Source organism: Orycteropus afer, unplaced genomic scaffold (genome assembly GCF_000298275.1).
Source record: "Orycteropus afer afer isolate SDZICR_OR568_19922 unplaced genomic scaffold, OryAfe1.0 scaffold00070, whole genome shotgun sequence".
NCBI lineage: Eukaryota > Metazoa > Chordata > Mammalia > Tubulidentata > Orycteropodidae > Orycteropus > Orycteropus afer.
In genome coordinates this window covers 867,533-877,649 of record NW_006921657.1, presented here as the reverse complement: position 1 = coordinate 877,649, position 10,117 = coordinate 867,533, and positions in this window count along the sequence as shown.

The following is a 10,117-nucleotide window of genomic DNA, read 5'->3' as shown; positions in this document are numbered from 1 at the left end:
TTGTGAAGAGGTAATTTAATATTCCTTCTGCGGTGGTGTTGATGTCATTAACTTGTTTGATTAACTCTTCAGATGGTTTCAAAGCACTTCATGGTGGTAATTTATGAACTCCTAATTGATTCTCCCAATCTTGGTTTGGCAGAGTGGGACCTCCCGGAAACCATGAGGAGACCAGAGGCCCAAACGTGGCTTCTTTCTCAGACAAGGGAGCCAGCAAGATGATCTTAACCTCTGCAGCCGGGGCGAGGGGGTTGGGCCAGGGGGTTCTGGCATGAAGACGAAAAGACCAGTATGTCTGACCAGCCCAGCTGTAGTTCCTGACTCCTAAGCAGCAGGGCCTTTGCTTCCTCTGAAGATGTGTGGAAATATTGCAGGCAATTTCAAAAGAATTCAGGATTAGATGGCCTGTTAGCTCATATCTTCTGAGAGCCGCTCCAACTGTGTATCACCTCAGAATGCTAGGCTTCCTTAGCCAGGGAAGACTAGTCCTGTCTGACTAGCAGTACAGACTCTGTGGGGATGTAGCCCTCACTGTAGGTCTGTCACTCTCCTTTTCCTGATCCAGGGCACTCTTCCTCAATAGGCCTGTCTCCCAAATGCTGTGCTGAAGAGGTTCTGGTCCTTGGGGAAGGCTAGGGGCCAATGTTCACACCTCTTAAAGCTCCCAGCAAAGCTCACTGGGAAGTCCAGGCCCTGGCCAGACACAGGGGAATAATCATCTAGTTGATTACTTTTATTTTATTTATTTTTAAATTTTTATTGTGATTTGGGTGAAAGATTACAGAACAAATTTGTGTTCCATATAGCAGTTCCTACACATTTGGTTTCATGTCATGGACTACAATTCCCCGCAATGCAGCAGTTCTTTTCCCACATCCTTCCTGTAGTTACCTCTTTCCTGTGTCCTTCTCTCCTATCCATTCTTGCTCCCTGAGGTATTTCCCTGTGCAAATACTGCCCTTCTGTTCTCCTATAATTGATCATTCTAAGAAGTGTATCTACCTGATGTAAATGTTTGCCCTATATGCCTGTCTGTTGTTTGGCTGGAATTCACGGGAGTGAGTTCAGTTTCAGACCTGAAGGGTAACTAGGGGCTATAGTTTTGGGGGTCTTATTAGGCTCTATCAGACCAGTAAACCTGGTCTTTTTTTTTTTTTTTTCTTCATGATTTTGAGTTTTGTTCCACATTGTTCTCCCACTATATCCAGGATCTCTTGTACTTATCCCTTTCTGAGTGGTTGACAGTGGTAGCTAGGTACCATGTAGTTCTTCTGCTCTCATGGTCATATAAACTAAGGTTTGCATGGTCCACTGGTTTCTTGGGTTAATTGTTTCCATGCATCTTTGGTTTTCTTCATTTTTCTTTGCTCTGGATGAGGAGAGACCCATTGTTGCATCTAGATGGCCTCCTGCAAGGGTTTAAGACCACTACTCACCAAAGTAGGATGTAGAACAGTGTTTTTGTGTAGTATGTTATGCCATTAGAGCTTGATGTCCTCTGTAACCGTGGTTCTGAGCCCACAGGTCCAACTACTCACTCCCTCAGGGTGGTTTGCAGTGGCTAAGAAGTTATCATAACTTTGCCCCTTGTTAACTCTGTTACATATATGGACATTCTTACAGCACATACAAATATATATGTAGAAATATTGCCTGTCAATCTTATATATTGTCATGGGTATATTCCCTTTTGCCTAGATATACCTGATTATACAGTCTGTCTATCCATCTATTTACCCATAAATTAATGTTTGTTATCATTGATAATGCAGTATTGTATATGTAAAAGGGTTTATCTTCGTTGTGTGTACCTCTTGTTCACTCCTCTGTGGCCTCATTTTCTGTAGTGTTATTGTGTTAGTCACTCACTTTTGGTATATTGTCTTTCCCTTCACCCAAATCAGTAGTTGTCTCTATCTACAGTGTTTCCTCCCCTCCCCTCCCATCCCTGGTATAGTTGGTTACTTGTATTGTGGGCCAGGTGCCATTGAGTCAGCCTCCAACTCATGGCCACCCCATGCCCAGCAGAACAAAGCACTACCCAGACCTGCATCATTTACTTGATTGGTTGCAGATCTGCAGACTCTTGTGATCCCAAGGGTTTTCAGTGGCTTATTTTCAGAAGTAGACTGCCAGATCTTTCTTCCTGGTCTATCTTGGTCTGGAAGCTCCACTGAAACCTGTTCAGCATCATAGAAACGTATAAGCCTCCACTGACATAAGGGTGGTGGCTGCACATGAAGTACATTGGCTAGGAATCGAATCCAGGTCTCCTGCATAAAAAATAACTATTCTACCACTGAACCACCAATGTTTCTCCCGGTATTTCAGAACAAACTTAAATAGGGAAGAACTGCCTCCATCTTACAGATGAGAAAAATGAGTATCAGACAGGTTAAATCACGTGACACCAAGCTAGTAAGTGGTGCAGCTGGGACTCAGTTTAGGTGGCCTAGAATCCCAAACCATGCCAATAAATATTTCACTATATTCTTGGTCACAGGTAAACTCTTGCAGGTAGGATCTGAGCTTTCAATTTTGAATGTCCTGTTCTCTAGTGTGAAAGTATCTATCAGAGAGCAATATGAAATTGTAGATGGCGCTTCACTGGTCTTGGAGTCTCACATTCCTGGGCTTCAGCTTCTTCATGTGTAAAATGGGGATAATATCCACCTCACTGGTTGTTGGATCAAGTTAGATAATATAAATGAAGCTCCTGGCACATTGACATGACTTCAAAGAGAGTTTCATCAAGTGGGATGGGTAGAAAGTGAATGGAGAATTCCTCACTGAGTTGGGAGCTAAGGATTTGAGCCAGGAATAGGAGAGAGTGAGTAGAGTAGTTTGGACAGGCAGACGGGTCTCCGTAGGGTGTCAGTAGTAGCAGATAAGATGGGACTGAAATGAGCCTGAACATTCTCCTATGGGTGGGGGTCATTTGCTCCTGTATGATGTGCAAGCAAGGCATTGGAGTAAGAGAAAGGACTCTTTCCAGCTAGTTAATGTCTGTTGTCTGTGCCAAAGTGCTTTGAGACCTGACCCCTATTTACTTGTGGAAATGGTAGGCCTAGAACCATCAGTGGTTACCAGAAGCAGAAATTCAAATACCATCTGCTCTGGAGCTAGGCTGGAGGGGCCAACCAGCTATGACCCCTCATCCTAGGACCTGGAGCAGACTGTTTCCCAGACCTAGACGTCCTTGAGCCAGGGGCCCAGGCTTGTGTTTAGTCTGAGTGGCCCTAGAGCACACTGGATGCCTGGCTCCATTACTCTTAGGGCTGTGTGACCTTGGGCAAACTACTAACTCTTATGTCTCAGGTTCATCATCTGAAAATGGAAATGATGTACATTCCTCATAGAGCTGGTGCAGTAAATGAGTTAATGCTTAAAAAAAAAAAAAGCCCTCAGAACAGTGCTGGGCACATAGTCAGCACTAGGACACTTCACTGACTAGCATTTCACAGGGTTGTGCAGTATAAAGGGAATGCCAACCCTGGATGCCTCTTCCCCAAGTAGATTGAGCTGGACCCCAGCAGGTGGCCAGAAAATGCTAACAGACATGCCCTTGACCGCAGTGCCTCCCCCCTGTTCTACATCCACTGTGGAGTGACAACAGCACAGGAATTCTGCCCACAGACAGAAGCCAGACCCCCCTCCAACCCAGTTGTCTCCCCAGGACTGAAGTGTCCCCAGTGAGGGTTTCCAACTTACTAGGTGATGGAAGGCCATTGCCTCCCCTCTCACCCTCAACACAGATATGCTTTTGCCCCTGACAAGTCTTCAGGACCAAATGACCTTCCCCTAACTCTTCCTCGATCCTTCCCAATGCCCAAGGCTCTTTCCTGGTAAAGGACTCAGCTTAGAAGCCCTTCAAGTGTTATTTGTAAATGTCAGAGCCCTCAGATTTGTTTCTGGAACCAAAATGATTTTCTCATGAAGAGGACAAGAAGAGGCCACGAGGAAAAGGTCAGGGGACAGAAAAATCACCGAGTACCGAGGCCCTTAAGGAGCTCTGGTGGTACAGTAGTTAAGGCATTTGGCTGCTAACCAAAAGTTTGGCAGTTTGAACCCACTAGCTGCTGTGCAGGAGAAAGATGAGACAGTCTGCTTTAGTGAAGATTTATAGCCTTGCAAACTCTATGGAGGTCAAGATGAATCGGAATCAACTCAATGGCAGTGGGTTTGGTCTTTTGGACTGGGTCCCCTTAGGTGGTGGTGGCCTTAAGTAAGGGGCATCTCTGCAGACATGCTCCTTATGTCCCCTTCCTTTTTCCCTTTGAAGTATTTTCAGCTTTCTGAGCAGTCAGAACCCTCTACCTTCCAACAACTCTTGTTTCAGGCCCATAAGGGACTGTTACAGTCACAAGACAAGGATCTGATGGGAGAATCCTGGTTTGAGACACAGGACATCTTCCTGCCTTCCTGCTTACACACAGTTGAATGGCTCTGTCCCACAGCGGCCCAGCCTGCCATCTCTACCAGGGTAGAGTCATTCCCAACCCCATCCTCCCACCAGGACTGGGAGAGGCACATGAAAAGGTACAAAATAGATACTCTGTCCAAATGATGCTCGGCATTATCCAAGACACAGGAAGAATTCTCTTCTCTGGAAGAGAAGCTTGTGCTGCCCTACACATGATCCAAGCTACTCCAGTGCCTCTATCTTACCGACCCTCCTGAGATTTTTCCCCCTCTACTGGCTAAACGGACCAATTTTGAACCTCGTTGGAATGTGACATATGATACAATATGTCTAATGCCCCAGAGGGCCCGATGAGCTCTAATCCACTCCATTATCCTTTAGAAATGGTCATTGAACTGGAAGCTTAGATTTAGAGGGAGAGAAGTAGAGAAAATTCCATGGACTCTTGAGAGAAAGACAGGCAGCAAGAAGCCTTTCACACTAAAAGGATGTCAGCTGTTCTTTGCAGCTCCAGAAAAAGGGTGGAAAGGCAGCTTCTAACTCCACATCTAAGCCTCCAAAGGACACCTGGCTCCACCCAAGCAATGCCAGCCTTGCCATAGACATGGTCCTCATGCCCCCTCCCTTTTTCCTCTTGGAGTCTTTACAGCTTCCTGAGGGCCTTACCTGTGCGCTCTGGAGCCTGGCCGGGTCAGAAGGTGCTAGTCCATGGGGTGTATGGTAGCTACATACCCTGCCACTCCAACTGGAATTCAAGAGACTATTTTTAGGGTTAGATCTGCTGACGCTGACCTTGTGTGCCGCCCAGTCTGAGAGACTTGTGGCATCTGCTTGCAAAATGACTCAACAGTGTGACCTGAAACCCTGGACTTAGGGAGTCCTGTACCTGGAGCCCACATGCTTGTCCTCAGCCCAACCACAGAGGCAGGACATATGGCTGCCAGGGAAGGGACAGGCAGGGGGATTTCCCAGATTTGTTTTCTTGGGATCGACGGGGCCAGGTGTTTAGTTTATGGGGCCCTGCCAGGAGCTCAGCTGGAACAGGGAAGGTTTGCTTACTGGCACAGAGCCCATATGGAGGATGGGGGGCAGCCCAACATGGAGAAGAACTCTCTATTCCAGTCTTTTCTGAGAGTCTGTGGAACCATCTCTGAGGGTTTATATGAGATGGATGTTCTATCACATAAGGTAATAAATGAAACTACAAGGAATACTTTCTATCTGTAAAGTTGAGGATGGTTTGCTTTGTTCCATTTCCTAGTAAGTTACTCAACTCTTTGGGCTTTAGTGGGAATAACAGTCATAATACCATTTCCTTATATTATTGTTGTCGGGTACCATCAAGTTGGTTCTGCCTCATAACGACCCTATGTACAACAGAACGAAACACTGCCCTATCCTCTACCACCATTGCTATAAAGGTCCTTGAGTCCAGAGGTCTGTGGTTCTGCGCTGGGCTGGCAACCGAAAAGTTGGCAGTTTGAACCCATCCACTGGAACCACGAAAGAACTGTGGTGATAGGCTTCTATAAAGATTACAGTCAACCCAACTCTATAGCCAGTGAAATCTCTCCAGATGAACACATAAACAAACAAATGCCTCAGTAATCATTGTTGTGTTTGAGCCACTGTATCAATCCATCTTGTAGAGAACCTTCCTCTTTTTCACTGACCCTTTACTTTACCAAGTAGCTATCCAGTGATGTCCTTCTCCAGGGACTGGTCCCTCCTGATAACATGTCCAAAGTATATAAGATGAGGTCTTACCATCCTTGCTTCTAAGGAGCTTTCTGGCTGTACTTTTTCCAAGACAGATTTATTTGTTCTTATGGCAGCCCATGGTATATTCAGTATTCTTTGCCAGCATCATAATTCAAAGTCATCAAATTCTTCTTCAGTCTTCCTTATTAGTTGTCCAGCTTTCACATGCATGTGAAGCAACTGCAGACACCATGGCTTGGTTTAGGTGCACCTTCGTCCTCAAACATCTTTGCTTTTTAGCACTTTGAAGAGGCCCTTTGCAGCAGATTTACCCAATGCTATTGTCATTTGATTGCTTGACTGCTGCTTCCATGGGTGTTGATTGTGGATCCAAGTAAAATGAAATCCTTGAAAGCTTCAGTCTTTTCTCCATTTATCGTGATGTTACTTATTGGTCCAGTTGTGAGGATTTTAGTTTTGTGTTGAGGTGTAATCCATACTGACGTCTTTGACATTCATGATTAAGTGCTTCAAGTCCTCTTTACTTTCAGCAAGGTTGTGTCATCTGCATGTTGCAGGTTGTTAATGAGTCTTCTTGCAATCCTTCTTCATACAGTCCAGCTTCTCAGATTATTTGCTCAGCATACTGATTGAATAAGTATGATGAAAGAAAGGGTACAACCCTGATACCTTTCCTGAATTGAAACCATGCAATACTCCCTTGTTCTGTTCAAATGACTGCCACTTTGTCTATGTACAGTTTTCCCATGAGCACAATTAAGTGTCTGGAATTCCCATTCTTTAAAATGTTATCCATAGTTTGTTTTGATGCACACAGTTGAGTACCTTTATGTGTCGATAAAACACAGTAAACATCTTTCCCATATTCTCTACTTTGAGCCAAGATCCATCTGACATCAGCAATGATATCCCTCATTTCATGTCCTCTTGTCAATCTGGTTTGAATTTCTAAGAGTTTCCTGTCAATATATTGCTTCAACTGTGCTTGAATTATCTTCAGCAAAATTTTACTTGTGTGTAGCATGAATGATATTGTTTGATAATTTCTGTATTCTGTTGGATCACTTTTCTTTGGAATGGGCACAAATCTGGATCTCTTTCATTTGGTTGATATGGGGATTAAATGGGGCAAAGTATATAAAGGACTTAGCACAATGCCTGGCACATGGTAAATGTTTTTATTTTGTTTGTTTGTTTGTTTGTTTTAAAGTTACAGGTTATTAAAAACAAAGAAACAAAACAAAACCCATTGCTGTTGAGTAGATTCTAACTCATGATGACCCCACGAGTTCCAGAGTATAATTTCCCTACAGAATTTTCTTGTTATAATCTTTGCAGAAGCAGATTACTAGGGCTTTCTTTAATGGAATGGCTGGGTGGGTTTAGATCACCAACCTTTAGATCAGTAACCAATCACAAACTGCTTTCACCACTTGGAGATGGTATAAGTATGCAAAACATATTTCCCCATTCACCAGTCATTCCCACATCTCTCTTCTTGGTTTTTCTTCTTTTATCCTCCAGTCTTGTAGACTTGGCCTTCTAACTCCAGGATCCTCCTACTAAACATAAGCAATGTGGCCCCTCCTTTTTAGTGCTGAGCGGTTTAGTGCTTCCCAAGCTTCTCTAACTTTGCCTCCCCATATCCTTCCCTTAACATGGCCTTCTTGTGTTAGGGGCCTTTATATTGTCCTCTGAAACTTTGTCTTTAGTAAACCAAAGATCCTCTTCACAATTTCCAGAGTTAGCTACTGCCTGTTTTATTTAAAATGATTATCCTACCAGCATCATTCATTGTGAAACTGCTAAAAGACAGCTTTTATTCAATTCTTCGTACAAGGAATATTCACCAAGAGACATAGCATCTCAGTTACAGTGAGGGCCAAATGTTAGGTGTAGATGTCCTTGCTGTCAAGTACTGGGTCAATACAGCAGGATCAAAAGGATACTCAGAAATTATCCCCAAGATCTAGGTGAGTCACAGATGCTGAAATTGACAGACTGGGAAGAGATTTCCTTCTAGCTGGGAACCTGAGGGAGCAGCTCCAGCCCCAGCCCCAGTGAAGGGCTGAGAGGGGCAAGAGAGAGGCCTCTGAAGATGTAGATTCAACAGGGGGAAAAAAAAAAATATCTAAATACATCTGAAATAGTTGATGATAGGTAGAAATAGGTGATAGACAGACAGACAGATCGACAATATAATGCCTAAGGCATTTGACTGCTAACCAGAAGGCTGGCGGTTCAAACCCACCAGCCACTCCTCGGAAAGAAGATTGAGCATTCTGCTTCCATAGAGAGACCGCCTTGGAAACCCAAGGTTGCTATGAGTCAGATCTGACTTGACAGCAGTGAGTTTGGGTTTTTTTTAGGGGGGTGGAGTAGGGGAGGAAGATGTTCAAGTAAATAAAGTAGGTTGCTGGGTTACCACCTAGACCCTAAATGTGGTTGACCAAAGACTTGTCTTCCTCACATTCCCCTGTTCCCCCAGCCTTTCATGCATTTAAGTATTCATCCTCACCAAAAAAGAGTATGCCCCAAAGGAAAAGATGGGGAAGGATGGAAAACCATGCCTTCATTATGAGGAACTGTAGAAAGCCCTGGAAAGATTTTAATAGAAAAGAGCAGTGGTGGTGGTAGCCAAGGATCTGACCTGTGACAGAAACGCAGCATTCTCTGCACAACTCCAAAGGTAGAACACAAACCAGGGTTAGATTTCCAGGACATCTAGCAGCACGAAGAGCTGCCTCTTGTGGGCACAGCAAACACACTGTTCCTGTTAGGTGGGAGTAAGCCAGGTAACCGTCAACTGGGCTCAGAAATACCTCCAACTGTTTCCACTCTGAGGAGATTTCTGCAGGATTCTGTTAGGACACAAGCTCCGTTAGTTCAGGTAGAATATGATTCTGCAGAAACCAGCTGTTACATTCATGTAGCTGCTTAGGAACATTGGAGGTAGGTTTTCCCCACCACCACTGTTTCTTTTCCCCAGAATCTCTTTTTCATCTTCTACTTTCTTCATTTCATCTCTCATACTTGGGTTGTGTTGTCAGAACGGACCAGTCCCTGGAGAGGGATATTGTGCTTGGTACAGTAGAGGGTCAGCAGAAAAGGGAAAGACCTTCAACGAGATGGATTGACACAGTGGCTGCATGGCTCAAGCATGGCAGTGATTATAAGGATGGCATAGGACTAGGCAGTATTTTGTTCTGTTGTGCATGGGGTCACTATGAGTCGGAACTAACTTCATGGCACTTAACAACAACAGTGACAACTTACTTCATTTTCCAGGATAGGTAGTTGATGTTCTTTGTTCCAGTTGGTCTGAATCAGAATCCAGAATTACCATATCACCCAGTATGATGGTTAAATTTATGTGTCAACTTGGCTAGGACATGATTCTCAGTGATTTGGCAGATATTAAGTAAACATTCTCCATGATTGGCTCTGAAGTGAGCAGCCAATCAGTGGAAAAGAGTGTTTCCTTGGAGGTACGGCCTCCATCCAGTATATGTGGATGTTCTGGCAAAGCTTGTCCTCTCTTGAGCCTGTATCCAACTCATCATCCTCTGGCCTCCAGTTCATGGGACGTGAACCAACAGCCTGCCATTCAACCTGCTAATTTTGGGTTTCTTCAGCCTCTGTAACCACATGAGTCTGGAAAAGCCTCTAGCCTGATGTTTAACCCACAGATTTGGGACTTGCCAGCCTCCACAACTGCATAAGCCATTTCTTTGAACTAAATTCTCTCTCTCTTTCTCTCTCTCCCTCCCTCCCTCCATCTCTCTTTTCCTCCTTTTCTCCCTCCCCTTCCTCTCTCTATCTCTGTATATAAACAAGGATACACAAACATACATACATAACATATGTACTTCACTGTGTGTACTTCACTGGTTTTGCTCTTCTAGAGAACCCAGTGGGAGCTCTGGTAGCATAGTGGCTAAGACACTTGCCTGCTAACCAGACGGCTGGTGG